Genomic DNA, 27,728 nt, shown 5'->3' with positions numbered 1-27,728 from the left:
CCCCGCATGGTACAAATGGGGAGAGAATGTGACTAATTCAGGGGGAAGTGAAAGCTCAATAACTGTTTGTAGGTGTGTGGAAAAGCTGCAAGGTAGGAAGACTAAATTACTAAATTGGAAAAACTGCAGGAAATAGATTTTAATTATAATTTCTTGTAGGACATTGAAATTTCCTTCTAGTCCAGCAGAATAAGAAACGGATGTTTTTAACACTTTGGACTTCCAGGGAAAAGGTGTGAAATACAGACATCCTTCCCAGATTTCACTTCCTTTCATCTAGGTGGCAAATAAAATGAAACTGCATACTTGATAAGGTTTATGCTTCACTCTTGATCAGTAAGTTTAATCATTGAGTGACTTCTCTTCTGTGAAGGTGGATGTCATCAGTGCCTTAAAGTCTAATGTGGAATTTTATTTTTTTCCTTGAACTTGGATAACCAGTATGTGCCCATGTCAGGATTCCCTCCCTCCCAAATTAAAATTGAATGTTTTACATACTCTTCTAGAGAATGATAAAAAGAATTTTAAATCTGGATTCACTTCTACCAAAGCAGACTGGAAAACAGAGTTGTGAGGTGTAGTTGGAAGCAAAGACAGAAAATTCAAGCTAAGTCTTACTTTTATTTTTAGTGACAGTGAGAATTAAGAGGAGATTAGTCTTGAGTTTTCAGCTCTGAAGTGGTGTTACTGACATTAGGAGTTTGATTTAAACCCATGAGAGTGATGATTTAAGGCCGTTGGGTTTTTTGTTCTTGTACAATGACAGTGTATCCTCATCATAGGATAAAACATTGCACTGTACCTGTCTGGTAGGATATCTGTTAGACTTTTTGAGTGAGAAAAGGATGGTGGTTGTTTTAACCAAAAAGTACCCAAGTCACGTTTTTCATTGTGTCTTTAATGGATTTGGGCATCTATCATGTTGAGCCTATTTTGTCCCCACCAGACTGTTCCACGGCCCGTCTCCTTAGCAGGCTTTAATGGGTTCTCACTGTCGGGCCAGCGTGGGTGCTTTAGCCGTGGGGTCAGCTCGGGTTCAGGCTGGAAGCCCTTAACTCTGTGTGAATGATCAATCTTCCTTTCTGTTCAGAAATGTAAAGCTGAAATTGGATCAGAATTGCTGTAGCTTACAGAGGCAGGATGCAGCTCTCCTGTCATTAGTATTATTTTTTTTTTTTTATTTAGAGATTACTGTGGAAGGGAATAGCAGCAGGATCTTTTGAAATAACCTAGAATTGTGATAATGCTAAAATACAAGGGTTCGGTAACAGCAGGAAAATGGAAGACAGCTCTTCTTCTGTAGTGGGTGCACTGTCTGTGCTAGCTGCATAGCTTAATATCTAGAAATAGTTGACTCTTTTCCTTTGCCTGCCTCTCCAAAGTCCGACTCTGTGCTCTTTCCAGTTCTGCGTGAGCCTCGTGAACCGTGAGTCGGAGCAATGTAGAGCACTGCAGGGAAGGCTGAGCATATTTGTGTACTGTTATTTTGCCATACGTGATCTATGTGTTGGATGCAAATTTTGTGTGTGGTTGTGATCCCCCTCTTCTGAGTTACCTATTTCTGCATTTTTATGCTGTGGATTTTATTGAAGATGAGGCCTGGGTTAATGGTAATGTCTGCTCTCGCGGGTCAGAGTGTGGGAGATGAAGACAGGAGGGGCAGTTGTATCAGAAGGACATAAATTAAGTTTCTAGGATCTACTTTTGTCCAATAAAAGACAGCTGGAGTGATAGAAGAGCCTTGAAGATGGGTTTAAAAAGCTTTTGTGAGTAAGACAGCTAAATTGATTATACTATGTCTAGAAACTGTTTTGGTTCGGAAAGTGATACATTTAGTTACAACTATTGCAAACTTCCAAAACTGACTATTGCCAATCAGAGAATGCAGTGCTGGAGGGGCATTTTTGCAGAGGGAGTTGTTGTACGGTAATTGGAGGACAAACATTTGGTAGTTCAGCAGTGTGGTTGAGAACACGCCAGCTTTTAATTGTGGTATGTGGATCCTGCTGATGTTTCCAGAGGCATTTGGAATGGCAGCAAACTAGTTAGCCAAGTGTAGGAGGATCATTGCTGGGGAAATGCTCCCTGTGAAATTTCCAGACTTCAAGGAAACAGAAAGGGGTTTTTTGTCTTCCTTTAAATGTGACAGATGCTGATCAAGTGGAGAAATGTTAAGGCTTTTTTTCGCTTGTTCCTGGAATTGATGTGAGATTTCCATTCCAGTGGTTTTGAATTATTCCGACTCCACGTTTCTCATCGGCTGTGAAGGAGGATGTAGCGTGATGTTGATGTAACAGTGAGGTACCTTAACTGCACCATGGCTTTTGGAATGTGGTCACTGGCATTGTTACCGCCCGGGTTAATGTCTTTATTTTTCTTTCTTGCGTTTGGAAGGTCTACAGAGAACATTTAGAACCTCCTGTGCCATAAGGCTCCCTGGTTTTATTTATTTTTCTAGAGAAAGAATCTGAAAAAAGGATCCTGGGCTGTCTGATTTGTTCTCCCTCCCTCCACCTTCCATGTTGCATGGCTTGTCTTTATTAGATTGAAAAAATGAGTAAAAAAGTTCACCTATGCTTAAGGGTATAGTGCTCCTCTTGCTGCCAAGAGTCAGTGCAAGCTCTGAGAGCCCGTCGTCAGGCTGAAGAAGGGTCTGGTACTGGCTCTTGTCTTGGGGAGCCCTGTTCAGGTGGGTTACTTATAGAAAAGTGTGTTAGCACAGCTGCGGGGAACTAATTTGGTATCCTGTGTGTTTGTTGACTACCTCTCTGAGAAGAGAATATGAGGAAAAAGTTACTCTCTGAAGTTTGGGATAAATTAACCAAAAATTGCTCTCTCTTTCCCAGTGAGTGACATGTTTTTCAGGACTTTTATGTGCAAAATCTGAGATGATACAAGTACTAAGTCTGCCGATTTGAATCCTAGGTAACATTCTATAATTCTTGGATAACGTAAAGTAGCAGTATAAAGAGAAAAGGTATATTCGGGTATCCTGTAATGTCTTGCCCCGTTCAAGGGTCTAGACCAGGAGAGGCGTGCCCCCTATTCACTCCCCCTTCTTGTTATCTCTAAGGGCTCAGGGTATTTGCTTCTGCTGGAATCTCTACAGCTGGGCACATTCCTCAAAGAGCAGAGAGGAAAAGGAGCTACAGGAGTTTCTTGTTCTTTCTTTATAATGATTAATTTTGGTCCCCTCCCTGTAGGGAGGCAAGTGGACAGTCCTTGGGCAGGTTAAATGTCTCTGAACATTTTGGTAAAGTAAATAATACCTGCCCTATGTGGGCTTAGATGAAAGCAGGCAATGTGCCAGGAAACATGCATGGCTCTAGGGCTGCAGATTGGACCTTTAGCTGTGTCTGTGTTGCCAGCAACAGTGATGCTTCCAGATGCTCATCCCTCTGTATTCGCTAGGTGGTAAGAGACATGGCAAGTGAAACATATGTAGAGAACGTTGTCCACAAAGTACAGATGTAAGAAGTTTTTGCATATACATAAGATGTCTGACCTGTTTCTGCTGGATAGTAAAAAAAAAAAATACATGAGAGAAATTTGTAGATAAATGTGTGATGCTTCTGTGCAGCAAGGCCTCCTACCTGCTTTCTCCAAATCCATCTCTCCCTGGCAGATTAAAAAAAAAAAAAAAAATCCTCTACTCATTCTCTCCCAACCATCAGACTTCCCTCATTCCCCTCAGAATTCTTCTTCCTCTGTCTTTTGGCCGCTCCTTATTCTGCTCCTCCTTCATCTGTTCTTCCCCAGACTTCTGCTTCTTCCCCAGGTTGCCCTTGCGCAAGCTGGCCTGGGGCCTGGCCTGCGAGCGTTGCTGTGCCTGTGGCCGGTCCCACCCGGTGCCTGGCCTTCCCCGTCTTCCTCCCTGGGCGTAAGAAGGCTCCATGGTTCCTCACTGGAGTGAGAAGAGGGTGAATCTTGTTTACTGCTACCAATCACATTGGTAATCATCAAAAAGCCTGGAGACTTAGTGGGAAGTGGGGAGAGGGGGCACGCTCAAAAGCTGGAGGTTGGACTGGCCTTAGAAGGAGGTTCCAGTCCCTCCCAGCGGGGCAGCAGGTCCTGTATGAAAGTCTTGAGAGCAAACCGCCTTTGTAAGCTGCTGTTTTATCACCCGAATGCTGGTGAAAACTTGGGAGTTTGCTCTCATGAACGATTCCTGTACAGTGTTTTAAAGTAGCTTGTTGGAGATGGTGTCAGATTGCTGTCCTGACTGCTGCTGGTTAGGTTTTTTGTTTGAAAGATCTCATTTGAATACCATGGCACCTCTGTCCTCTCCGTTTTACTAGTTTATTTGGTAGTATGCATACATCAGAGTGCTAATGCATGTAGCTTTGTTAGCACAATAAATGCAGCCGTGTTAGATCCCCTGTAGGTACGCAGCTGACCCTGCAAGCGGATCCTGACAGTTTGTTCCTCTTTGGTTGTCGGGGAGCTTTTGCAGGCGACTTCTCTGTTCCCAGGCTGGTGTGAGGCACCTTCTCCCTGGAGCAATTACTTCCCTCGTCAGGGTCTGTCATGGGTCTCGGCCTTCTTCCTCTGCTGACCGTCAGGAGAAAATGTGACCGCCTTTGACTTGTTGAGGGAACTGGTCTGTAGAGAGGGTATTGACGGAGAGGTTACTCGTCTGGAACAGACTCTGGCCCCTAAGCTCTTCATCACTAAAAACCTGTTAGCAGCCCCTTAGGACAGAGGATAATATGGTGGTGCTGAATGGATTAATGCAAGACATCTTTTGGGGGGCTGTCTCAAGGTTGTGTGATGGAGTGATGTTTCTGAAAGTCTGAGAAAGAGAGAGTTATTTGAATAGAAACTCTATAAATCTTCTTAAGTTGCATCAAACTTACTGATTGGTGCATCTCAAGCTTGCATTGCTCTTGTCTATGTACCTGGCGTTCCAAAAAGTAAAAATAAATAAACGCGTGCAAGTTTAGGCAGCATTTGGTGTCTGAACTGCTCACTGTTAAATTTGCACCACGTCCTATCAATTTTCCTGCTCAGTGGCGCCATGAGTGCGGCCACACTGAGAAGGGAGTCATTACTCACCTGCAAATCTCTTCTAAAAGTTCATTTGTCAACTGGAAGAGTTGCTCTTAAAAAAAAGAGGGGGAGGGGAGGAGAGAGAAATGCTTACCAAATGCTCTCAGCTTGTTGCAAACAGAAGGCAGTATTTACTTTATATAAGCGCCTTTTCTGTCTGTTGCATAATTTGTGTCATAATTTTTGCTTATGTTAAAAAAAAAAAAAGGGGCAAAAATAACTTAACTGGAAATGAAGGTGGCTTTAGTGAATAATTTTCTCCCAGTGATATTCTAGATTACTTCAAAGATGTGAATTCATCTTTGGGTCTGTATAATGGACTTCATTGATTGTTTGAAATAGATTGGTTAGGGTGCTGTTCTCTGGGTAATGGCATGTCAGCTTAATACATATTCTAATGCTCTTGGCTAGGACTGAATGGAAGTTACTCGAGTGAGAGTTTCCCAATGACACTAGAGCCTGAAAATTCGCATTGTGCAATATGCGAGGTTACAATGAAGCAGCTTTACTGGAATACAACAAAAAGACTATGTTCTTAGTTTAAAAAAAAAAAAGAAAAAAAAAGGCAGATTTGGTTGTTTCACATAGGTGATTCAGAAACTTGAACTGTTTTTACATAAAGGCTATTAAAGTATCCTTTTGAAATCATTGTAATGACTAATTCTTACATGGCATTAATAGTTATCCCAATGAGCATGCACAAACTAAACCCACATTTTTAAAATTCCTGCATCAATGCTATTTCTGCAGTAATGAGAAAGCCTGGATTTGCTGGGATTGACAGACTTCATCTGTACAAAAGGGTAAATGGCTACCAAAGTAAAAGCTAGGAAGAACTTTTAATAAGGTCAAGACACAGGAAGAAATAATGAAAAGATTTCTGGAAAAGGATCTTGCCTGTTTTGTAATAAAAAACATTTAGGATACAGCAGGAAGAAGCAAATCAGGTTCCCAAGAGAATGCAACAGTTGGGATGGCGCGTTTTGGTTCAAGACAAAAATTGAAAGAACTGGGAATTCTTCATGGGAGATAAATCCAGTGAGTATACACTATTACTTCTCCATCTTACCCGAGGGTAAAGAGCGGTAACTCGATAACCAGTCTCTGGTACTTGGTCCATGGTGCTTGGTAGGGCTAGCAGATTATAGCTCCAGGTCTGGGCCCCTGTTAATTGTCTCTGACTCTTAGTTTTGCTGGCTTTTACCATTTTTACACGTTGTTGAGAAATATTTGCTTCCTTCATTGACTTTTAGATTTCTTTCTCTGGCGTTATAGTTATTTGCAGACTTTAAATAACTCACATATTTAGTTTAAGACTAAAGATGTAAAGTCATGATTCCCAGAAAGACTCGATGACTTTAAAAGGAAACTGGGAAGCTTTCTCATTCATCAAGATTATCAGCTATTTAGAAAACTCAGCATGCTTTTGTCACATGGTTTCCATATGTCTATGATTTCTGTATGTAAAAAAAGAAAAAAAAAAAAAAAAAACCCAAAAACAACCAACCAACCCCAGACTTGTAGTTGAGAGGTAGCCTTACGTAGCCTTTGAATTTCTGGACTGAATTTTTGTCATTCAGTGAGATGGCGTGACAATGCCAGTCCTCGCTGCTCTGCAGACTAACAGTGAGCAGAAAGCCAGGCCAGAGAAGGTAAGTGACAAACATGTGAACCTTGTCTGTCTTTGAGCAGGCTTTGCTATTGCCTTACATCTGTTTACATCTCAGGAAGGTAGGTATCAGTATTTACATAGTTAGCTGTAGGATTTATAACTCTTTAGGATCACTTTGAGTAGATACAAACAACCACTCCAGCAGCAGTGATGTTGAGAATTGGGAGAAATCTGGAAGGATCTTTGTGTATAATAGTTTCTCACAGATGCTAAGAAGAAAACATTACATCCTTATAAAGGTCCAAAGTGCTTATTAGCTGTCAATGCTGCATTCTGGTTTTAATCTTTATATTTGAGAATTAGTTGGTATGTAGAATCCTGTCATTTACTTGGGTCAAAATGCCCTGATTGTGTCTTTATATATTACGTGCCTGTAAATTTCTTATAATCTTTAAAGAGGAAAGAAGCATAAATAACTCGAGTTTTATTTTTAAGTATCCATACCTAGTTTGCAAGGGACCTGCTCTTTGGGAGCCGTAGTAAAATACATCATAAGGGAGTAAATTATCAACAGGTTTTGGGGTTGGTTTGTTTAGTTTTTTTTCTTAGTGTAGTGAAGAACTGAGCGTGTGTTTGGCTTCAGCGAGTTGCTGCCAGGCCCTTTACATTTCTAATTATATTAATTTTTTTGTGTGTGGCTTAATTTGGTTTTGTCTTGACAAGCTGATTGATTCCTGTGTTTTCCTGCAACCAGCTCTGATATCTGAGTAGGCACAAATGATAGCAGGATTCCCTGCTGTCAACAGGCTTTCTTCTAGCAAGCTGCTTTTTTCTGGAGCAAATGCCTCTTCTTCGCTAGGTCAGGAAGAGTTTGGCAAGACCTGTTCGGCTACTTCATGACCAACCACGTCTGCTACTGCTGAAATCTGGAAACTAGCCACTGATCACATGAGCATCACACAGTGTTTTCATTAATTAAATGCCACTATGAGCCACTATGAAGTTGAATCCTGGAATTGGTGATCCATCAAAAATTGTGTATTCAGGGGAAAGTTATTTTTATTAGCCTGATAGTTTGGTATTTGCCTCACTTACAGACTGGCTTCGTTCTTGTTCTCCCTGTCCAGTTAGAGTCACTCTGTTTTGGGCTGGCAAAAAAGTGCTGCATTTTCTAAGCTCCGAAGGACTGTCCAAAACCAGCTTTTTGCTCCACTGGACTGCGGAGAAATTCTTCTGACATTTCTGTTAGGGAGGGGAAACTTCCAGGGGAAAAGCATGTGTGGAAACACATGGTTGGTATCCCTAAGGTTGAAGCCACGCATCCTATTTTGTTGGAGCAGCAGAAGTGTGATCACCCTTGTACTAGTATTAGAGAGACAAGGCTCTCGTCGTTTTGCTAGCTTTACAGCTGAGCTGCGCATCTCCAGTTCGTGGCAGTGCCTATGTGGTACAACTTCTCTTAGCAGAAGGCTTACAGAAATACTTACTCCCTCCCTGCTTCTGAGACTTCTCGTAAATGGATAGGACCCACTTCTGTTAAATTCTTTAACTTTTAAACATGTTCTTATTCCCCCTCGCCTTCTGTCTTGCTCCCCCAGAGATGGCCCAAGTGTTTTAGAAACAACATAGTCAACTGGAGCTCACTGAATAATTCAACTGTTGCCTGAAGTGATAGTGAAGAGAGGACGACCCGTTTAATAAATCAACCAGAGCTAAAAGCTCTGTAGTTTGTAAAAATGTTCATCTGCCCTCCCTTTGAACTACGTGAATTTCTCTTCTGAAACACATTCCCCCCCTGCCCTCCAGTTGGATTTTCCCTGCTCTGGAAGGGTGTCTGAACTACCTACAGGTTATTCTTGCAAGTTGTTTCTGTTAAGCAGACCTTTTTTAAAGAATACTGGGATGTTGTGAACCATTCTCTCCATCTACACGGTGTTCCTGGCTGATTGTCCTCTCTCATAGACACTTCTTGGTATTCCCTGCTAAGGGCTTCTGAGATATTCTGTTGAAGCCACTGCTGCAGCAGGAACTTCCCAAGAACTACCAGTGTCGCCTCTGGGGTTTCTTGACCATTTTTAACCCAAGAAATAAAGATACTTTGGGGGCTACTGAAGTATGCCTTCTGAAGCAATGAAAGGTGACCTATCCTTTTCATGCATGCTTTAGCTTTTCTTTAAATAAATAAGAATTCTCTAAGTGCTCTTTATTTCTTATTTGTGCATTGTGCCTCTGTTATCTAAAACGGATCTAAATGCAAAATACTGTCTTTAAGGGACATTGCACAGAAATATGACTGTCTAGGGAAGTTCATAAACCTTTTGCTAAAGACATTCTTCTGTCTGTAGTCTGTGTCAGACTTTTATTTAATCCCTTTGGACAGGCGCTTGCCAGTACATCAGTGTGTAACTGTATAAATTGCTTTTTCATTGTTGCTGTAATTGTAAAATAATCCCTCTATTATACCCACCCAGTGATCACTGCATTATCTTTCTGCTGAGTTGCAACATTTCTTGGTGCCTACTTGTGTCCTGCCTGTTGAAATGAGAGGTATCTATTAAATTGGCTTTTCGGTTGTGGCTCAGTTGAAAAAGTGGTGTAGTGATCAGTTGGAGAGGCTTGCTACGTGCCTTGAAACATCAGCATCTTCCCTGTAGTTTATTGCTTACCTTTTTTTTTTTTTTTTTTTTAATGGGCCCTATTTCAGTCTATGTATCTAGGCTCATGCTAACCATATTAGGTTACTGAGCTTTGTGTTTCAGAGGCCGCTGGGGATGAATGTGTGAACACTGCTGTGTATAAATAAATGATTGTAGGTTTAAAATCAAGGTCCGGGGAGAAATGATCCATTTGTTTCTCTTGCCTGTTTTGGCTGGAGAGTTGAATTAGCAGCTAAAATGTGTGCTGTGATGTGTTAAACAGCATTGAATAGGAGGCTACAAAGATAATCCTCTGGGGACAGGCTGTTGAGGTTGGCACCTTCCAGCACTGAACCCGGAGCAGGCTTTGCTGTTCTGTTGTTGTCAATGCTGAGGTGGTGGCTTTTTCAATAAAATTTTGTACCCTTTGAAGCATCCCAAACACCATGCTTGATCGTTTTCAAGAGCTTTTAGCTATTTTTGGTTTCTGCTGTGTTTATTTTTTTGTAAATGGTTGCTTTCTCTCTAGCTGTAAGGCAGAAAGCTTCCCGTTGCAACATGAGGCTTCTTCCCCAGCCCCTTCTCACAAGTGTATTCAAAATTAAATAAAAAAAAAAAAAGCCACTGGGTGTTCTAGTGTGTTTCTCTTGAAACACAATCAAATTCAGATGGCATACTCCAGACATAAGCTAGAGAGACTGAACAGTGCGTCTGGATTTTCTTGTACCCGTATCTTCTCTCCAGGTTGGGATCTGCTTGTGTGTGCTGGTTGGTGTGCTGTGTCGGCAACCTGGGGGTTCAGAAATGACCCAGATCCAGAAGAGAAGTTGACCTAAGTTTGAAGGGTTAAAAAAGCACAGAGAAATTGAACCATCTCATATCTCTTAGTATACTTTCTGCACTTGAGCCTTGAGAGAACTTAAGTTTTTGGTTTTGAAGCTCTTCTGTAGAACCACCAGAGATACAAGTAATTCAAGCGAGTACTGAGCTTCCTTAAGAGGTGCGCATAACTTTTCAGTGGAAGCTGGTGGCATGGTCCCCTGCCATGCAAAGCCATCATTGCAAAAGTCATGGTGGGAAAGTTGTCAGCATCTTGGCTGTGTGATGGGGAAGGGGTGAATTGTTGCATAATAGAAAGCCAGAGATCACACATCCATGCTTTACAGACTCTTCTTGGCTTCAACCACCCCCACCTCCCCTGGTCGATTAATAATATCTCCCTCTTCACCCCTGAACAAAATACTGAGACTTGTTCGGGAGGGAGGTAATAAATAAGGCAGAGTCAAACTGACATAGGAAGGACATGAAATACTAGGCTTCTTTCAGTTAGTAGTTCTGAGTGCTCCTCCTCCTGTAAATGAAGCTTCACTGGCCACGTTGAACTATAGGAGGAAGTGACTAGCCTTCAAGTGCTCAATATCATGTCTACCTTCAGGAGTGGTTTGGAGCCCATTTCTTGTTTAAGAAACTACTTTAGAGGAAATATGGCTAATTTGGAGGTGTTTAAGAGTGTATTTTCCAAAGAGAAGTCAGGGGTTTTGTTTTAGTTTGGTTTTAAGCTCCATTTAAAAGTAAACCTGCCAATTTCCACAGATCAGCTTTAATTTTATTTTCCCCACTTGCCATACAAACAGCAAGATATTTTATCAAATGTATGACCAGGTCAAGTCAATAAATTCTAAATGCATACTAAATTATTTTTTGTCTGCCTTGCCCATTTTTGAGGTTATTGAAAGGCTCACTTGATGCACGTTCATACGAGCAGGGGAAATTGAACTGTTTTCCCTTTTCCTTCCTCTTCCCTCCCCATGATAGACTGATGCTTTGGCTTGAAATTACAAAAAGTCCTTTCAAGGTCTCTGAAGCAGACAACAGAATTGGTCTCAACTGTCCCTTTTGAAAATAATATCTGTAAATGCCTTTTTTTTTTCTATTCAGAAACTGAAAAGCATTTCCCCCCCCCCCCTTGAAATCTTACTCTACTGCTGAAAGACTGTCTTGTCCTGATGGAAAGTACCTTGTGTTACTATAGGACCAAACATCCAGGGTGTAGGATTTTCATACTGTATCATCTTGATGCAACCGTGTTACGGTAATTGTCCTCTGTACTATTGAGGAATCTGGTCCCTACGGGGTTAAGAGCATCAAAAGATGATTATGTGTTTTAGTAAGTGCTTTGCTGTTGGATGTGTTCATACAGAAGCTGGCTGAAGCACAAGCCATCCTTACGCTCACGCTGCTGGGTGCCAGCCACGCGTTTGCTTGTGCATACAAGTCACTATAGGCTGCTGTTGTGGAAGCTGGTTCTAAACCACTTTGCTCCATCTTTTATCACCTCCTTTTATCACCATGGTTGTCCTATTCAATGCTTTCCTGTACATAGGAGATGAAATCTCTTGTTACTTTAAGGTTTCTTTGTTTGTTTATTACAAGAAAAGTAATGCTTTTGTACTGTAAAGGATTGTATTCTTTCCAGATGCGTATCTGCTAACAGTGGTGGGAGAAATACTGGGTGTCAGCAGAACTCAGGTGCTTTTGAAAATGTTGCCCAATAAACTAGAAAGAAAAATTTTAAGCTTGAAAAACATCAAGCCATTAAAACTGGGGCTACCTAGTGACTTATTTCATCTGCATCAAATTAGCATCAAACCAAAGAAGTTTTATGGGTATCATTCAACCACTACATAAATGACTTAATTGTAAAGCCACCCTTTTGACCAACAAAATGGCTCTTTGCTGTAGACAACTGGTACCGGCCTGTTAGTCTGTCTGACTGACTGCTGTTCTGTACTTGGCCTTCTGACAACACAGGGAAATATTTGGGTAGATTTCTGTATGCAACCCCTGAAATCCTTCAAACGCAAAACCATTTGGTTTCAAAGCTTGGGATATATCTTCTTGCTAAGGTAGTAGAGTGACTTGGATGGCTCAGTTAGAGAGCCGTTGCTCTGTTTTTGTGGGAGAAGGATGTGGTATTTTTAACGGAGAAGGATGATGATGTTGTTAGGCCAGCAGCTATTTGGCTGCCTGCCTTGCAGCCTGCCAGCAGATCCTGTTGCACAAGCCAGGCTCACCAGTGCAGCAGATGGCGAGACCAGTGCCGTGGTGAGCTGCGTAGTAACAAGGAATGGTTGCTTATAGTGAACCACATCTATTGATTAATTAACACACAAATCAGCAGCAAGGATGCCAAGAAGAAAAAATAGTTTTCCCTGGAAGAAGCACTGTAAAGTAAAGGCAGGAGTGAGCTGGTGAGCTACAAAAAGAACTAGAAGAGACTTTGTAAGAGAAGCGTGTAAGTGCGTGTACAACAGACAGTCAAACTTGGCTGTAAGACTAGAAAATCTACAGAATAATGATGTGTTTTCCAACTGTTCGTCTAAGCAGGATTCATGCTCACATGACTGGGAGAATTCTCTAGGCTTTGTACTTGTTACGACAGCCGTGCTTTTCTAAATGTAAAGGAAGTGCAGGGTTTGAGATTTGACCTATAGATGTATGTAGAACTGGCTTCAGTTTGGAGACTAGAGGAGAACTTTTTTATTTATCTGAGAAAAAGGTTTTTAAAAAGCATATAGATGATCTGCAAGAGGAGCAAATACTTGAAAAGTTAGTATTAGTGTTGAGATTGAACTGCAGGACTTTAATCCAACAGAAAAGGCTTCTCTCAGTATGTAGGAATAAGAAATGTGGGACAGGGAGTGTTTCTGAAATACTTGATCTGCCTTTGTAGATACGGAGTTTTCACTTGCTTGCCAACTAAAAGGTAGGAACTTCTCTAAGCTGGTTTGTTGTCTCCTTTGTTGTTTGCTTTTTGCCTTACTTTGTTGTTAGCCCATATTAAAGAATCTGAGAGATGATTGTATTGATACTTCCCAGGAGGAAAGAAGCTGCTACTAATAGAGCAACTTTGGGCAAAAATTGAGGTTAGGCTCGTGGGATTGGAAATGAGACTCTACAAATAACCTGAACTTGAACAGGTCATAAAGCTTCTTGTAAAGAAGATAAACATACCTATTTGCCTCTATAGATGGATGTCATTGGGTTAGTCGCTATACATCCCTGTTCCCCAGGCTCTCCATTACGCCACTGGTGGAGTCAGGTGTCCCACTTCAGCGTCCTGTTCCCTATACCTCTCTTAAAATCAGCAATCCCTAGAACACAGTGCAAAGTATGCTAAGAACGGCTGTGATGGACAGTAGGTGGTAGGACTAATAAGTGAGATGGTTTATTTTGGCCCAATGCCTTTGATTGAAAGGGGCTGGTAATAAAAACTCTGAGGCAGAGCACCTGTGAATTTTATTTGATGGTTGTAAAAGGTTGTTGTGAAAGGGGAGGAAGAAATGGCTCCTGCTGATGTATTGGTTGAAGAGCTGGCTTTTGAGAGTTACTAAATGGGAGGCTGAGTGCTTCAGACACGTATTGAAAGAGATGGACGTTGGCCATCAGATGCTAAGGTAGGTTGGGCAATAAAGAAGCAGAGGGAGAACGCTATTTGAAAATATTGAAGGAGATTAGAACCACTGTGCTGTAGAAACGGTAGCTGATGTTGAGAATTTAAGAAAATTGACTAAATACTGAGGGCAGCGAGTGCTTTTGGCATGGGGAACGGTTAGGAAAAGTTTAGCAAAAAAATCATCTGAATTGTATCTAAATGGAAGGAAAAAAGTATGAGGGGAAGAGGACAAGATGAGGAAAGGCTTCAGGGCCCCAGCCAGGAGCATCATGCCAGTGAACATCAGGGGGCTGTGGAGTTTTTTGCTTTGTTTCACTGTTTAATGCTGGTATATTCTCATTGCCATGAGAGGGAATTGCTGTCAATGTTCATGGGAGTTCTGCAGTTTAAAGTCCTGTGGAGTTAATCCTTCATATTTAAGTCCAAAAACATTTTGCATTTTAGCAGGAGCCTAAAGTGATAGGCAACATCTGTGTAGAGCATTGCTGAAATTCCTGACAAATGAGTTCCAGAGGCAACCTTCCATTTGTGGGACATTTCACAAAATCTGCCGCACAAAAAGAATCAACTTTATCAGCATAACTCTTCAGTGGCCTGAAAAGTTAAAGAACTGGAGTCTCCTCCTTGGAGGATGGGAGAGACAGGAGTCTGTTTGTCAGACACTGGTGCACTTGAGACTGACTTGCTGTTGCTGACAACTAACATGTCACGTAAGCTCAGCATAACTGGAGGTGCTGGAACACGGGGGGATAATCTGTTGATAGTCTGTGCCTCAGTTTCCTCTTCTATGAAATAAGTAGCCTTTAAAATGAATGCTGATTTTGAACTTCCCAGGAGGTAGGGAAGGTGGTGATTGTGAACTGTAAAATATTATTGGAAGGTGGTTGAATTATTTCAAGTTACACAATACGAATGAAAACAGGGACTTTGTTTGCTTGGGATATCTCCTGCAGTATTGGAGAGCTGTTGCTGTCCCTACTTTGTAGCAAGGTCACTTCTGTCAATACCATCCAGATGTGTATCCTCAGGGTTTCTCTAAACATGGTTTTCACTGCGTGGTGTTAATAGCTCTTACACTGGCTCCCAGCGGGGGCCCACCCTTGTGCTTTCACCTCCCTGTTTATCCACTTTTGCTACCCTCCCACTGCTGTCTATTTTTTTCTCTATTCAGCTGTCTTGATTCAAGAATTTTGGGGGAATAAATCTTGCCTCCTTTCCTCGTATGGGAGAGAAAAATAAAAAACAAAAAAGGAGGGACTTGAAAGCCCATTACAGAGAAACAGTGGATAGGAACAGACCTGAAAATTTCTACCCCGGGACTCTTTCTAGCAGCAGAGAAGCAGTGTAAATTTTGGCAGGTGAAACAGTGCAGGGTTAACCATGCTGGAAATCATCTCACGTTAAGATACTTGTGGTATTCAAAACGGATTGATTGAAATGGCGAGAAGCAGGAAGCTCGGGGCTCCATTCACATTCACTGCATGGTGTAACAGGAATGGCAATACCTGCACAGGCACACTGGGGCCTTGCAAGAGAAGGAGGTTCAAGTGCCTGCTCTAAGGTGGCATCTGTCTGCTCTGCTCTTGCGTCTGTCAACAAGTACCAGGTGATTTTTAGTTAAGCTCAGGAAAAGGTTATGAAAGGTGTTTCCTCTTTGCTGGTGGGTGAAGAAGGGACACTGCATGTGCAAACGTGAAGGCTTGAAACCAAGCACATCCTCTTCAAAATGTGGAACGTGATAGTGTCGTTGCTCAAGGCATTTAGTACTGAAGTCAGTGTAGGAGATAACTGCTTCAAGCCAGTATGGCCATAATCCAATCAAAAGTTCATTTTTTGCCTGATTGTGTTGGCCTGAGCAAGTCAAATGTTACCCAATTTTCTGACCCAGTTCTGTTCTGTGCCTCCAGGACAAACTCTGTTATATGCTTCTGTCTTTTCAAATATGTTTTTTTGAATGTGTTTGTGTGAGTTCCTGAACCATTTTAGAGGTGGGGGAGAGTAGTATAACACTCAAGAAAAAATTATAAAAGCTTCCAGTTGGATTTTTTTTTTTTCCTCTGGCTTTTGTTTTCTTCTGATGGCTTTATCCTGGCAGAGGCAATGTGTTCCTTCATTTGGATGACATGGATTTAGCAGAGCTGTGCCTGAGACGTGCCAATATAGGTGATAGTTAAATGAGAATTCCTGATGAAAGGTGTCCTGCATCACTAAGCTTTCTGCTCAGGTTGGGCTTTTCATTTTAGGGTAGCTGCTGTGGTATTGCCCTGAGTTAGGCTGTTTGAAATTGCTAAAAGACCTTTTAAATGAGATGATAAGAAATGGACTGAAAGTAAATCCCATGAGTTGGTGAAAAATTAGTTTTTGGAAAGGTAAGAATGGTTCCTGGGGTACAGGAATAAGTCAAAAGGGAAGAGCTCGACTCTGCTGCTGACGTAGCATTCGGCGTGCAGCTGCCCATCTGCAAAATGGGAAGCGATCGCGTTTTTTCTCAGTTTTGTGATGTGGCTGAGAATCTACGGCTTAACTGTGATGGAGTTGTAATTCAAAGATGCCCCTTGTCACTGTGGTTTATTTATCCCAGTTTATAACATTCAATTGAGAAATTTCTCTTCCTTCCACGATTTTGCTCGCCTGATACTTAATTGTGCATTGGCTGCATGAGCCAGACTTGGCTCTTAACTTAAATGAAGCCACATTCATTTAATAGAGTTTGCTGTAGATTAATTTTCCTCTCAGTGCTAAATCTGGGACACTAGTAAAGTAGGTTCTGCTGGCCTAAACGTACACTAAGTCCTTCACTGCAAGGTCAAAGGTCTGCACAGAATTGTGTGTGTGCATAAAAGCTTTTTTTTAATAACACATCTGCTCTACGTAATGTGCCTACACAGCAGTTGGGAGGCAAAAATTTACAGACCAAGATGGTTGGCTTTTGTTTAATATTTTTAATTGGCATTTGGTGTGCTGTGTAATTTCTCCCTGGCTGTCCTAACAATATTTGGCCAGATTTAAGTCTGTTCGCTCTCTCACACCCAAATTACTGTAATTTCTCCGAAGAGCGTATTGTTTTATATAAAGCTTGCATACATTTGTACAGTTGCATTTTTGTGGCTATATTACAGTGTCATTTTTTGCCTCCTGTGTAATTCTTGAGGTTAACATCCCTGGTGCCTGCTGGAAGTAATGATCGGCATCATTTCAGGTGCTCAGTAAACAGTCAAGAGTAAACTGTTTGGCAGTTCCTCTACTCTTGCTAAATGGAAAATCAGTTTCACAGCTTTTTAATGCTTTAATTCATTATTAGCCTGAGAAGCTTTTATTTCAGAAATGGAGAGATTGGTGTTAGTAACTGTGCTATAATTGCAGTCACAATGGTACATACTCACCCCTTCTCGGAGCACAAGTGATTCCATGGCTCAAATCTGCTACGTGAGGAAGGACAATTAAAAGGAGTTTTTATTTAAATAAACAGTTTGTACTGAAGACTTTGACTCCCCCCACCCACCCACACTGACCGCTGTTTGGAAATACTTGAGGAGAACACCACTCCCTTAGTAGGAACTCAAGTGTGGCTGGGGCTTTGTTTTGATTTGTTCCAGTTGTGTTTTGCCACTTGGAGTGAAGTTGTCGTGGGCCTGTCCACCATGTAAAAGGCTCGCAGTTGCTTCCCCGTTTTTATTTTTCTCCGGGACTCCAGCTATTGCACTCTACCTGAAGATTAGATCACTCCTCAGGAGTGGAAGAGAAGTGTGTTCGAACTGCTAATACAACCTCTCAGGCCAGTACGTGTGCTGACTTCAATTACCATCGCCAGGAAAAATGGAAGTGCCCCTATTTGAGACGCACTTAATCATATGTTAAAATCAACAGAAAAGGTATAGTTATCTTCTGAGCTATATAAATGCCAAACTGAAAAAAAGCATAGAAAGGTGAAATGCATTTTGTCTTTTTCTTAAGGAAATCACAAGTGCTATGCCTTTCTGAAAGGGGGTGGATGGAGGATATAACGGAGGGCATGTGGGAGGTGCAGTTGCAATTCCTCATGCCCTCTCGAAGGTGTGTCGCACCTGTTTCCCAAGGGAGTGCTGCTATATATTTATAGAAATCCTGATTTTCAGAGGAACAGTTGTTGTTGCAGCTGTATGCAAAATAATGAATTCAAAAGCAACAGGTGAGGAAAAGGAAAGTGGATTAATAATATAGCAATTCACATGTTCTCTCCCTTGGGGAATGTTGTCCTTGTTCATGCTGGAAGGTGAACTTTTTTCCCAAAGTAAAATTGGACGATTGGAGTAGCCATCCCAAAAGTCCACACAAAGGCCATAGAGGAACTGGTGTTAGAAGAGACGGAGGAAGCTTTCATAAAGCTGTGCTGTATTGAGCTGTGGAACGATTGAACAGTCTCAAGGGGGTTAGAAGCCCAATAAAGCTGCTGGGTGAGGCTGCAGGGGACAGCCCCACAATGAGCAGAAGGTTAGATAGCTTGAACGAGTGTCTTCGATGTCTCTGATCTCAGCTTATGCTGAATGAGCTTATTATTTTGATGCTCATAATGAATTAAACAAACAGTGAAATAATTTACAAAGTAGGCACTTAAATGGTTATTGCAAGTTTTAGAGCTGACTTTTAGATGAATGAGGTAGTTCATTTACCATTAGCTGTGCCCTAACTAAAAGAATTTTTTTTCCCCTTTCTTTTTAATGAATAAACACCACAAACAGAAAATGCAGTGTGGCTTTCACTGGAAAGACATCATAATGGTCTGCTTCCTTTAGAGGGGGAACGTCAGAGATTTTAAGTGACTCACATGCAACTTCTGAAAATACTTTCTTGGTTTTCTTAAATGGCAAAAAATTCTCAGGTTCTATGATACAGTAGTAGAGATCATCAGTTCATCAAATGTTGATATATGACTTACTGTCTAATTACATTATGTCTATAACACAGTTTTCCAGTACTGTTAGAGTACATGTACATGTCGGTCTACATTTTTGCCATTCTCTGAGCTGCTATTTCTTTTCCTTCAACTAGTTTTTAGGCCTGAGCCATCAGTCAGCAGAGTTGCTTACACTAGAATGCTCATGAATTCTTCATGTAAGCCCTGGTCAGCTGTAGGACTCAAATACTTCACACCTGGTGACTGGCTCCTAAACTGGAGATCTTTCATGCTGGGACTTCTGGCAGTATTCTAATGTCTTTTCCTGATCAGTGAACCTAATAGTCTCTTTATATGTTGCGTGGCTTTTATGATTCTTACTCAGTACAGATAATTTAACAAGACTTGCAAGCTGTTTGCTTTAGCTTTCATTCTTTTACACACACCATGTGTAGCCCACTGCCTCTCCCAATGAAAAAGAATAGCAGTTGCCAATGGTGTAAAACCCTGACCTCAGTTCTGCAGGTTTTCTCTTTATCTGTTGCAATACAGCATCCTATCTGTGCAAGACTGATGTATTTTGTGAGAAAATGCAAGGGGATTCAGAGGAGAGATTCAGATTACTGCAAAAGCTGACTGAGTTTCTGATACCTTAAGGTATGTCATAGATGTGATCTTTTCCCTTCTTCTTTTCTTTCTTTAAAGAACAAAGGGGAAAAGACTTAAGAAGTTGACTGTGACTGCGCAGACCCAGTACTGGGAGTGGATGCTGCTCTATGTACTCTGTGTGGTTTGGTTTTCTTTCTAAAGGTCTTACCAGAGAGACAAAATGCAGCTGTCATGCGAAGCCTATCTTGGGAAAACGTTATTAGTAAATACCTAGCTGGGAATTGTTCTTCAGCAACATTAAATCAGGTCAATCAAGGCAATTTTATTTCCCTGGCTTCTTTTGCATGCTGTGTGTGTGTTCATCTGGCCTTTCCTTACTAAAACAGTCCAGCCATTTGGTACTTTGCATTCCCTAATAATCCAGCTATTTTTTGCTAAAACTGTTATCTCCCACTGTTCCCAGAACATCTTGGAGATCTGGAATGGTAACTAGATGGGAAAAACACTTTTGTCGTTTGTCATCATGGATTGCTCCATCAGGAGGCAAATTTCAGGCAGGGAAAAAAGCATTTAAGCACACTCCATAACGCTGCTTCTTGCTTTTTTTTTTTTCTTTGTACTTTGATATTTTGTGTGTTCTATATATGAAATTGTCAAAGATTTTCCCATATATTCTCCTGAATTCCTATTGCAAGCCTTTATACTAAGGAAAAAATCCTGTAAATTTGGACAAAGAAGTGTTAGGATAGTTGTGCTGGTCTGTGTAGTCTATTCCAGTGTAAATTTTATACATTACAGTTGTTCTTGCATGGATTTTATTATTGTTAAAAGTGGCTTCACTCCAGAGTAATTGCTCTGCTTTACCAGTGGTTTAATTTTATTTCAAAAGAGCATTGCTTTTCCTTCAGGATAGAGTATTTGCATCAGGAGTTACTCTGAGAAGCTGTAGCTGTATCTTTCCTACAGTCAGCCTCCAGGTAACGTACAACTACAAAAGACGTCAAGAACTCATCTGACAACCTGTACTGTGAAAGCAAAAGTTAGAGTCAGAAACTTCTTGAGAGTTTTTGGTATATTTATATCTTGCAAGAAGTCACTAGCACTTTTTTTCTGGGGAGATCTTTGCAGGAAGTTCCTTTTAACTCTGTCTTGAAAAACATGAACAATATCTTCCTTTTCAAGAGCAGAGAGACCGATAGGTGAGGTAAATCTAAATCAAATGGCTTGGTTCCAGTGACTGCACAAACCGTGGATTTATAGATAAATGAAAATGTAGCTGTGGCTTTTCTGCTTTTCACCAATCCCTAATTGGTATTTCCCCCCTCCCTTTGTCAGATGCTTTCATGTTTTGGCAGTTGAGATGCGTTAGCTTCTCGTGGCCTGCTCGAGTTAGCTCCTCTGAAATACCTTGAGAGCAAGAGCTGCCTGTAAGGGACTGAGCTGGCGCTTAATGAAGTGAGTCTGCGTTGCTTCTGTTGTCGGTTGACTTTTGGGCTATGTTTAGCCATTCCCCAGAGCTGCACTGCAGACATGAAAGAACGAATATGACATCTTTCAAAGGACTGGGCGGGGAGTCATGGTGAATGCAATCTTTCACCACCAGCTGAATGGTCTCTGCATGCAGAGCCTCCTTCAGCGTGGACCTCATAAAAGTCCTCACTCGCTCCTCGGTGTCTGTGCTCCTAGGAGTGAAGCTGGCAGTACAAATCACATCTTCATATCTTTTCACCTAGTCTGATGTATATAAAATCCAGTTAAAATAATGTTTGCAAATTAATCCACTGTATAGTGGTTACTTCGTATGACAGAAGACAAGATTTGATCTGGCATGCACTTCATGTACTTGAGAACTTCTCCTAATCCATGGTTTTTGATTAAAACCTTTGACACCCCAGCTATTGTGCTGAGACTGAAAAATACTGCAATTTTTTAATATTTCTAGCTGGCTTTTGCATGACGTTTCTGTTCTTTTTCTTCAAAGAAAGCAATGAAAAAACAGAGGAAAGCCCAAGAGTTGTCTATATTTGATTTGCTTGGAAATTAATCATTCATGTCTTCCAGGTGGACAGCAAATGTGTTATGAAGTCTTCCATATCTGCATGTGGGTTAGTGAACCAAAACAAAGTGAAGTGCATGGAAAAGATCCCCTCAAGCTTGAATCCTTGAAGAGCAAATAGGTGCCTCTAGGAACAGCTCAGTCTGTACGCAAGGGAGTTACTGAGGTTATATTGACGTGATGTTGTGGGTACTGTGGTTACCGCTTCTTCAAATCCTTTGTGTAGGCTTATGCTGTATCAGAGTGGCTGGAAACTGAACATTCATCATTTTTGTTGTCATATGCTTTTTACTAGCATCTGGAAGAGAAATGCTTCCTCCTAAATGAAATGTCAAAGGATTTAATCATTGGATGGGGCAGATATTCTGAATTAAAGAGGAGCGGTTCATAGCCTTAAGAGAGATTTGCCATCTCTCAGAAAGATGAAGTGCTGTACCTAGTTCCATGTGGCACGTTGCAAATCTTTCAGAAACAGCTCTCCCAGACAGGAGGAGTCTTCCCACCTTTTCCATTTGCTGCATTCCTAACCACTGCATTGTGCGCTAATGTTTTATACGGATCACTTCAGAAGTCTTGCTTGTCATATGCCCAGTATAAAATGAAAATATGTTTGCCAGACAGGTAGCATAGATCCTGCTGACTCTCATGTGCAGCCTGTTTCACAGCAAATGTTATTCTCTGAAGGTAGTTTTAATTTTTGTTCTAGTTATTATGTACTTGTAAAGAAATTATTATTAGCAAGGCCTCTGATTTAGGAATGTGATTTTTAAGCCCCTCTACAGCCCCTTCTGTTTCTTACCAGCATGACCTGGTGGCATCTTCCTCTGTAGGAAGCTAGTTTTGAACACATTACAATCACACCTGTGTATATTGATAAATGTTTCTTTTGTGACGTGCTTTAATCATTTTCTGCAGCAGAATTGTCTTGTGGAAGTTCTACAGCTAGGCTGTTTCCAGCTTCATTGTCTTGAAGTCTTAAGTATGGTATGACGGCTGCACCCAAGACCTTTCTGATGTTGCAAGAGCAGTTTCTGTCTAAACAATGGTCAAATATCTGGTCAAATATCCTGTTCAGCTTGCAGTAGACAGCGTGCCGTTGTACTGGTGGTACAGCAGTAAAATTTTGGCACGCAGTATTTTAATTTAACTGGGACAGTGCTTTTCTACTATAGATGCTGACTTTAGAATGTTTCTGAAAGGGGGCTGGAGCAGCTAACTTCGTCCGCGTCACGGATGCTGTTGCTGCAGTTGAGTTGACCACTGGGTGTGGTAATTACAGTTGTTGGTGTTCAAGTTTCTGAATCGAACTAAGTGGGTACTGCGTACGTGAGGGAATGCTGAAATTGGAGTCCTGGACTAAATAAATGTCAAAGGCCTTTGAATCTGCTGCAGAGCCTGCCGTAACGGGCACTCGTCCTCCCTTAATCTGACAGGGTTTTGCTGGCCTGTGCGCTGTGTAGGCGCATCCAGGGCGTTTGGGAGAGGTGGCATTGCTGTGGAGGAGGAACGTCTTGGTGAGTAATTTGTCCTCATGGATGAGAATGCACAACCTGTGCTAGCGCATGTTTACAAGAGGTTGTAGGACTGCTCGCTCTCCTCTGCTGCTACAGCCTGAGCCTACACGGACAGGCTGGTGAAGGATGGCTGCTATACCAGGGATGACCAGAGTTGTGGACCCTGCCAGCTGACACTAATGTGTGATAAATAAAGTCTCTCAATGAGATTGATAACATTGGAAAAATGATGTCATTGTACAGAGTTGTGCCAGATGTAGTCAGAATCCAAAAATACCTCTCCTCCCCTGGTGAAAGGGAGTAGGAGGAAAGGATATAGTGGATGTAAAGATGAGTTTGGTAGTAGTGGCACTAGCTGCTAGGAATAGGTTGGTGTAGGGAGTGTAACGGCAAGTGTGTGAAAGGAACACCAGGGTTACTGCAGGTAATGGGCCAGTAGATGAGCCGATGGCCTCAGATCAGCATCTTCCTTCTGTTTTTCTGCTGCGTGCCACACTTGTGTCTGAAGTAAGAGCATGCGTTGGCTTTTTTTTTTTAAGTGATTATGGGTTGGAGATTTTAAATGCATTTTCCATGGCTTCTACGTAACTGGACACACTTTGAATTTGTGAAAAGAAAAACATAAATTAGTTTTTTGGATCGACTGAAGTGTCCTGATGAACTTTCTGGTTGGTCACCACACCTGACACCTTTCAGTAATACTGATACGTGTGCAGTCCTAGAAGCACAGCAGAGCATATGGGGAACCAGTTAATTCAGCAGATACTAATTAATAAATACTTTTCCTCTGGGGAAAACCTTTTAGCACATCCGCTGTTTGGCCCAAGATTGCATGCATGCATGAATGGATACTGAACATGCTTTCCTGAATTGTCACTTGTTATTTCCCTTGATAGGCTGGGGACTGCCTCCTCTGGACTACTGCTGCCAGGCTTTTAGAAAAGCAGACTGCACTTAATGCTTAAGCTGTCTCTCAGCCACCAGCGTTCTCACATATAACCGATGTCAACACATGCCGGTTTTCACCGTTGCCCTGTGGACTGCTTAGCTGAGTCTGCCAGCTCCCGGCAGTCTGTGGGCTCTTTGTTTTGAGAAGCACACTTCCATCGGTGGTGTGCATGTGGAATTATCAGCTCTGAATATAGCTATTTTATATATTGAAGCATATACGTACACTTGCAAAAAAGAGCTGCTGCCTGAATGGGTAGTGTATTGTCAGTGCCTTCCTCTTAATATGAAACAGCTTTGTTTGCATCTGTATGTGGTGCTGCACTGACTGGAGCCTTGTAGACTGAATAGTTAATAGACACCGCGGGGCAATTCAGCTGAATTACAAGCCTCCATTTAATTTATCTTCTTTTAGAAAAAAGTCCATTGGTCTGTCATCAAAATTATATAGCTCCAAGAGAGAGAATAGTAAACTAACGCTTGTGTTGTAGTATGGTAATTGGCAGCGAAGATTTTAAAATCTCTCCACCTGGTCCTGACGACGAGTTAGTTCTCTTGTGAAACTTTTTTAGTGGTAACAAGATATAAATGGTTTACAAAAGCTATTTGCTACTGACCATTTGAACTTGCTTGACTGCTGAAGCTGCAAAATGCTGCTTAATGCTATAAGCAATGGATTTCACTGATGATTTCTTCTGCTGTGGTGTTGCTGCAGGTGTGAAAGTAACGTTCTTGAAGCAATTCGCTCAGTGATTTGTTCTGAAGTTTTGTTTTAACTGTGTAAAATTCCATTAGACTAATTATGTGGATTTGTATTGATATTTGCTTACTTCCTGCTGAGTATAAAGATAGAAAGCTATTATTGGAATGCAAATACCCTATGATGGAAAAGCACCTTCATTGCACAACATGGCAGTGCTTCAGAATTGGCAGTGTGCCGAGATGTGACCTTACTGGTAGAGAATTGAACCAGAAATGCTTAAGTTAGTCTCCCTTTATGGTTTCTTGGGTTCTTCTCATTATGTGAAATACTTTCCATTAAAAAATAGTCTTATTTCTTGTGGTATGTGGGCAACTGTGAAAAAGAGGAGAAATTTCTTCATGAAAGTCTACAAAGAATACAAAGGCTTATCTGATGATCTTGCTTCCTCTTGGAGAAGTTATGGGTATAAAATGCATTTATGATACAAAGCTATTTTATCAATTATGTCTTTTAAAAAGCAGTAAAATTTCCAAAAGATCTGAAATTTAAATATCCTATTTGAACTTCACGGAAGACATAGTGAAGTGCCTCTTCAGTGCTCGTTCGCTGTATGTGTTTATATGGCTTTTGCTGTCAGCTTTTCTTTGGGGATCATTAGTATGGGACAACTTGACCTTCTCTTGCAGATAAAATTAATTGTGAATCTGACTGTTTTCCTATATTGTGAATGACTGGCAGAATGAACGGAGGCAGCAGGGCTGGACACAAATCCTATATGAAGAGGTATATTTCCCAGTAGCAGCCTTGTATTGTGCCTTCCCCAGCGTACCTTCCGAAGTTGTGCCGCTTCGATGCAATCACGGCTGCTCACGATGGGTCAGAGAAAGTAGAGAGCTCCAAGTTTAAATATCTCATGTTCTAAAAAGCAGCAGGTTTCTGGGTTAGAGAAGGACTTACTTCAGCAGCTTGTCAAAAAGTTTGAGATTTTTTAAATTAATTAGTTGAGAATAAAGCATCTTTTATTAATATTTGAATATCTGCGGTCATGTATAAATTAGTATGATAGAACAGCTGCCACATGCCCTGTTTCCCTTTCTCAAGGAAAAACTCTCTGAATACACCTATAAATAGTGAATAGTAAATAAATAAGAAATAATTTGGTTATTTCAGAACATGATTCAGTGCTCTAAGCAGTGCTGTGCAGTATTCAGTCACTCCTGGGTTGTTTATGTGCTTTTCATTTTTTAGTGAAGGACCCTGGTTTTCATTAGCACAATTTATATTTAATGTCTTTATTGGTATAGTCAAATATCACCTATCAAAATGTCACCAGTCTTTTTCAGACACATGCATAACCTTTTCTACTTAGTACTTGCAGCCTGTATCCTTAGCAGGGAAAATTATTAATCCCTGATGAGTGCAACTGAAATGATACATGAAGTCAGCAGAAATTTTTCTACCCAGTGAGCTGGCGGGGCATGTTTATAAGCCAGCAAACTGCAGTGCTTTGAAAAATATTATGGAACCAAAAGCACAATGAATTATGTCCACAAGGTTTACAAAGCTAGGATTAAGTGTAGCTGTAACATCTACTGCTGAGGGTATACAGAGCACGTTATCCGGTATATTTTCTGGGTTTCCAAACACATTTTAGATGTATAGGAAGAGCCTGTTATAATATGTTGGGTGGCTTTTGTTAAGTGAATGATACAGTTATTCTTAGGTTTCATTTAATTTTCTAAATGGAGCTGTGCTCAGTTTAAACTTCTTGGCAAAAATGTTTTTCTGGCTGCTTTTCTGTGATCAGAGTTGCTGATGATTCCTTATTCAGAACTTGACTTAATTTCTGCACGTGTGAACTGATAAATGGTGGGAAGCTGTAAATACTGATGTGTTTGGTCACTGGTGACACGGATAATTGAATTAAGTGTAGAATGTAGTTTTCTGCCTGTGGTGTGTGAAGTGTTCATTGGTGTTTGACAGAATTTGCTGTTCAGGATGGATATCTGTGTCTTCCACCCAGATAGCTAGATGGTTACATTTGCTCTTCCTGATGTGATCCCTTGTCAGCAAGATTTATTAATATGGCTCTGTCTTTGTGTGGCGTTCTTGCACTTCCCTGGTATTTGTGCTCAGGGCAGTACTCCTCCCCGGTCCTGAGCTCATGTCTCGGATGCAGTGAGCCAGCCTGCTGGGAGGCAGAAAATGCCGCGGCTGGCACATGAGCTTTTGGTGTGGGAGATGGGTCGTGATACATCTGGAGTTGCGCGCTCCGGGGGTGTCTCAAAAAGACCCTTTCTGTCCTTTCCTAAATGAATTGCTCACACACCAGTATGGAACAGTTCAGGCACAATCAGTTCATCCTGAATGTACATAGCAGTATCACTAAGTCACAGGCAAGGCATTGTACTGTTGCTTGTGAGCGTTCGCTTGTGTAAAATTGAACACTGGGCTTGCGTTCAGGTTTCTTGTGTTTTATAACCTCTTCCCTGTCAGTAAGTACCAGTACAAGATACGCATCTAATGAGAGCTTAGCAACAAAAACATAGTCTAGGCAAACCACATAAAAAGCCAAAGAATGACATTGTGTTGTTTGGAAAGCCTTAAAAAAGAATCTTAATATACTGCCGTGTGTGGAGAGAGCTGCTATTCGTCAAAAGATTTATATGGAGAACTAAAGCAGTGTTAACATGATGAAATTAAAGACTGAAATATTTCTCTCATACTTCTCCCCTCCTCACCTTTTCTTACCACTTTTTTTTCACACTTACTCTTCCCATTTATGGATTCTGTCTTCTAATTTTTTCCTGTTCTCCCCTCCCCTTTCCCTGCCATGCTTTATTGTTTTGTTTTGCCCCTCCCTGGGTAGACTCGTGCATTTTGTAATGCTTTTCTCCTCTTTTCCTGGGGTGCTTCTGGCTCCCAGCATTGCTTTTGCAACTTTCTGCCAAACTTACCCTGTTCCGTGCTTATGTTTTATCTGTTGATAACTATTGCACTCCCTGATTTAACAAGTCGAGCTGTGGAATATTATGGATTTCTGTTAGACTGTTCTGGAGGACGTCTTCATTTGTTAAGAATATTATGAATGATGGGTTAGTCCAGATCAGCAAACCTGACTCATGGGTTCACCAGCCCCTTTTTGGAGATATTTTTCTGCTGCTGGGAACTCTGGGAAGGGATTAAAAGGCACCCTTCTCTTAGAAACAGGATAGACCCAAAAGCTGAAAACCAAAGGAGAATGAACCCTGCTAGTGTGTATTTCTAAGGAC

At 41.3% G+C, this 27,728-nt stretch overlaps 1 protein-coding gene across 5 annotated transcripts in view; it reads left to right on the top strand.

Annotated features, from left to right (window-relative positions):
- The window catches only part of ARVCF (ARVCF delta catenin family member), a 293,995-nt gene that overhangs the window by 158,215 nt on the left and 108,052 nt on the right, over window positions 1-27,728 (top strand). The window lies entirely within an intron of this gene.

Source organism: Calonectris borealis, chromosome 18 (assembly GCF_964195595.1).
Source record: "Calonectris borealis chromosome 18, bCalBor7.hap1.2, whole genome shotgun sequence".
Taxonomy (NCBI): domain Eukaryota; kingdom Metazoa; phylum Chordata; class Aves; order Procellariiformes; family Procellariidae; genus Calonectris; species Calonectris borealis.
The sequence above is the reverse complement of the archived record's forward strand: the minus strand, read 5'-3'. Positions and strand labels throughout refer to the sequence as shown.